The sequence below is a fragment of the Carlito syrichta genome, unplaced genomic scaffold (genome assembly GCF_000164805.1).
Source record: "Carlito syrichta isolate Samal-C Ts95f unplaced genomic scaffold, Tarsius_syrichta-2.0.1 Scaffold307735, whole genome shotgun sequence".
Classification (NCBI taxonomy): domain Eukaryota; kingdom Metazoa; phylum Chordata; class Mammalia; order Primates; family Tarsiidae; genus Carlito; species Carlito syrichta.
Window position 1 is genome coordinate 34,669 of NW_007251831.1, and position 5,000 is coordinate 39,668.

Here is a 5,000-nt window from a genome sequence, read left to right on the forward strand (position 1 = left end):
TGAGAGTTCATCCCTATCATAGAGTTCTTATAGAGTTGTTCTTCCACTTGTTTTTTTGTCTTTCTTTCGGTTTTGGGGTTGGTTTATGTATATTTTATTCTTTTTCCTATACTCTTGTGAAGAACATTGTTCTTTTTTTCTCCTCTTCTTCTGTGTTTAGTACTTTCTTAAGTGTTTCATGTAGAGGTGGTTTGGTGGCAGCGAAAGTTCTTAGGGATTGGATATCTGATAAAGATTTTAATTCTCCCTTGCTGATGAAGCTTAATCTGGCTGGGTAGGTTATTCTTGGTTGAAATTGTTTATCTTTTAGGACTTTGAAGATAGGGCTCCAAGCTCTCCTAGCCTGGAGGGTTTCTGTAGATAAATCTGCTGCTATTCTAATTGGTTTTCCATGGTAGGTGATCTGGCCTTTTTCTCTTGCTGCCTTTAGGATTTTTTCTTTTATGCCTACTTTGTTTAGGTGAATTATTATGTGTCTAGGAGTTGGTCTTCTCATTTGTTGTCTTGCAGGGGTTCTCTGAATCTCTTGTGTTTGAATTTTTTGCATCATTGATTAGATAAGGGAAGTTATCTTGAATAATCTCATGGAAGGTTTGTTCCAGTGTGGTCTCTGTCTCTCTTTCTGCCTCAGGAAGGCGAATTACTCTTAGGTTCGGTGTCCTAAAGTAATCGCTCATCTCTTGAAGGTGTTTTCCTGTCTTTTTGAGCTTCTTTCTGTGTTTTTGAGAGTTTGGGTTAGTTCTATATTTTGGTCCTCAAGCTCTGAGATTCTTTCTTCTGCTTGGGTAATTCTGGTTTCCATGCTTATCAGTTTGTTATTTATTTCTTTCACAGTGTTTTTTATTACTGTTATCTCAGATATCAGCTCCTTTCTAGTTTCTTCTTGAGTCTCCTCAATTCTTTTTAATCTCTCCATTAATGTCTTGATATCTAGGTTTGTAGTTTGAAACCAGTCATTCTGGGGGCTCTTCATTGTTTGCATGCTGAAGTCAGTTTTCTCAGTGTCTTCCCTCCCAGGGGTCTGGGAGAGACCCATATTCTTCTTTTGGTTTTTCTTCATTTGTGTAGATTTTTCTCTTGTCCATTCAGAGAGTCTCACAAATCCACCTATGCCATCGCCATCTTGTCGAGAGCCCCATAGTAGCAGATTTTAATCATGACCATTACTGAATAATTCATATCGTATCAAATATTCCTCATTTCTCACAAAAGGTTATAAATTTTGGACTATTGCCAGGGTTTTTTAAAAGCACAATCAAAAGTTTCCTCTTTTCTAGCTAGTATTTGCCTAGCTAGCAAAGAGGGAACTTTTGATTGTGCTTTTAAAAAACCCTGGCAATAGTTCAAATTTATAACTTCTGTAAACTTCTTCTGTATCTTTTGTTTACTCACTCCCACAGAGTGGGAGTATCTGCATCTTTTATCTGTATCTGTATCTGTTTCTGTATCTGTATCTTTTATTTACTCACTCCCACAGAGGCATAACTTTCAAGGACCTGGGATCATACTTATGGTTCACTTCTTTAACTTAGAACAGCTTGGTACATATGAAAGGCTAGGGCTTTATGCAAGAAACACTATTTTGTCACTTCATTTTTTGTTCTCTAGAGTAAGTTGATGATCCTCTTTGAGATTCAGCTTAATGTAAAAGATCATGAGAATATTTTTTAAAATCAGGGTTGTTGTGAGGAATAGAGATAATTTGTTCAAAGCAAGCAAAGTATTTAAGTAGGTACTTAAATCAATGTTAGATTTTTTTCCATTCTATGGCTTTTGACTTGCTTCTTGAATTATCTTTTTTTCTTCTTTAGACAATCTTCATCATAACTACATTGCAAATGGTTGAAGCAGAAGAGAGAAAAGATACTGATATCTGGCCCCAGTGTCCACCTCTTCTGAAGCAGAAGAGAGAAAAGATACTGATATCTGGCCCCAGTGTCCACCTCTTCTGAAGCAGAAGAGAGAAAAGATACTGATATCTGGCCCCAGTGTCCCCCTCATCTGAATTTCTTTATCCAATAGTCCTTCTAACTCACCTGTTCAATTCCTGTAGACCAAGGTTTGTATGGCTCCAAGTGAATCATTTAGCTTTATTTGATTGTGCCTAGGGCACAGGGTCAGAAGATAATATTATTTTAGGGCTACCCACAAAAAGATTAGATAGAAGCAGTGACTAAGACTGAGGAAGGTTGCCAACCTGATTTCCCACTATGTGTACAGCAACAGATCACACTTTGGAGACACAACAGAAAACACTGAAAAAAAGAAAAATGGAACCTTCATAGAATTTCCTCTCTGAAAAAGAAACAGCCAAAATCTTGATATGTGAGAATCTCTCGTCTTCCTCAGTTTCTCACATAGTACCAGCATTCACTCATATACTTAAACCAAGAAACTAGAAGCAATCCTTGCTTGCTTTTGTCCCTCTTATCCCATTACCAGCAAAAAAATGAAGTTTGGTCAAATCTTCCTGAAAAGTATATCTCAGACTTTTAGCTTCTCAGTGCACTGTTTTGTGGCAGGATGATTTCAAGCAGACCCTCCTGCTTCTAAAAAAAAAGCAAACCAAAAACATCAAATAGTGCCTCATAAGTAAATATGTTATGATTTGTCAACTAAAAATATTAATAAAAATTTAAAATGAATAAATACAAGGAAAAGTCAAGAAAAAATAGTATTATAAGTAAATGATAAAAATAGGAAAATCATCAAAAAAGAAAAAATCAAAGCTATATATGAGGGAGGATACAAAAACCCAGAATTTATAAAAATTGAATATTTGTTCTTACATATCTAAACTTCAGTCGCCTTAAAAGTACTTTCTTTTTATGCAATACACTTGTCAAGAGGCTTTTTCCACTGCTCAAAACAGTTTTTGAACTTGTCAATTTTGATGCTTTTTAGTACTTCTGCCATTTTTAAATTTCACCTCTTCCACATCTGCAAAATGTTTCCCTTTGAGGACTTTTCTCATCCAGGAAAACAAAAGAAATCGCCTGGAGCAAGATTGGATAAATAGGGAAGGTAGAGTGCAGGGGTCACACCATTTTTCCAAGTTGCATCACAACTTATGGAAGAAACATGACTTGTTCTTCCACCATGACAATGCACCTACCCACCACACTGTTTATCAGTTTTTGAAAGGTTTTAAATCAGTTACCTAAGATATCAATTAAAGAAGCTAGAAAAAGAACAAGGCTACTTAAAGCAAATAGTAGAAAAAATGAAGAGAAGAAATAAATAAAAGAAATACATAAAAAATAGCAAATACAAAAGATAGCTACATGAAAAGAATAATGAAATTGATAAAATTCTAACTGATAAAGGAAAAGGTGAAAGCACAAATTAACCACTTCAAGAATTAAAGTAATTAAAGGACAATAAGGGGGAATTATTAACAACATTATCCTAATAAATATAACAACTTCAATTAAATGATATATTTTCTGAAGAGTACTACCACCAAGACAAATGCAAGAAACAGAAAAATATGAATAGATATATAACAAGTAAAGTAGCTGAATTAGTGAAATTTTTTCCACATATAAAACTTTAGGTCTAGATAATTTACGACTGAATTTTGCCGATTTTTATTTTATTATTTTAAAGTGTAGGGTGCACATGCTCATAGATTGGAAGAATAAACATTGTTAAAATGACCAATATAGCTAAACTAATCTACAGATTCAATGCAATCCTTATCAAACTACCATTTTTCACAGAATTAGAAAGAGCAATCCTAAAACTTTTTTTTTTTTTTTGAGTTGGAGTTTCACTCTGTCACCCAGACTGAGTATACTCCTGGCCACCGCAGCCTCAACCTGCTGGGCTCCGGCGATCCTTCTGCCTCGGCCTTCCAAGTAGCTGGAATTACAGGCACACGCTACAACGCCCAGCTAATTTTTTGATTTATTGTAGAGATGAGGTCTCTCCTGCCCAGGCAGGTCTTGAACCTGCGGGCTCAGGCAATCCACTCACCTCAGCCTCCCAAAGGTGCGGGATTACAGGCAGAGCCACCGAGCCCAGTTAATCCTAAAACTTATATGCAACCAAAAAAGAGACAGATTAGCCAAAGCAATCCTAAGCAAAAAGAACAAAGCTGGAGGCATCATATTATCAGACTTTAAATTAAACTACAAGGCTATAGTAACCAAAACAGTATGGTACTGGTACAAAAGCTGCACATGGATCAATGGAGCAGAATTGAGAATCCAGAAATAACCCAAATGCGTACAACCAACTGATCTTGGACAAAACAGACAAAAACATACAATAGGGAAAGGACACCATAATCAACAAATGGTGCTGGGAAAGTTGGATAACTACATGTAAAAAATGAAACTTGATTCCTACCTCTCCCCATATATATACATTAATAGCTTAAGATTAATTAAATAATAAAAAACCCTAGAAGAAAACTTAGGAAAAACTCTTATGGACATTGGCCTAGGCAAAGAATTTATGGCTAAAACCCCAAAAGCGAATGTAACAAAAATAAGTAAGTAAATAAATAAATAAATAGTGAATATGCTTAATTAAACTAAAAAGCTTCCTCACAGCAAAAGAAAAAAATCAACAAAACAAATAGGCCTACAGAATGGGAGAAGATATTTTCAAACTATACATCTGACAAAGGACTAATATCCAAAATCTGCACATACCTCAAACAAATCAGCAAGAAAAAAACAAATCACCCCATTAAAAAGTGGGCAAATGACATGAACAGACATCTCTCAAAAGAAGATATACAAATGGGCAACAAACATATGAAAACATGTTCAGCATCACTCATCATCAGGGAAATGCAAATTAAAAACACAATGAGATGTCACCTTATACCAATAAGAATTGTCATTATTAAAAAATTTAAAAAAAGACAAGATACTGGTACAGATGTAGAGAAAAGGCAACACTTACATACTGTTGGTGGTATTGTAAATTAGTACAACCTCTATAGAAAGTGGTATGGTGATTAATCAAAGAACTAAAAGTAAATCTAC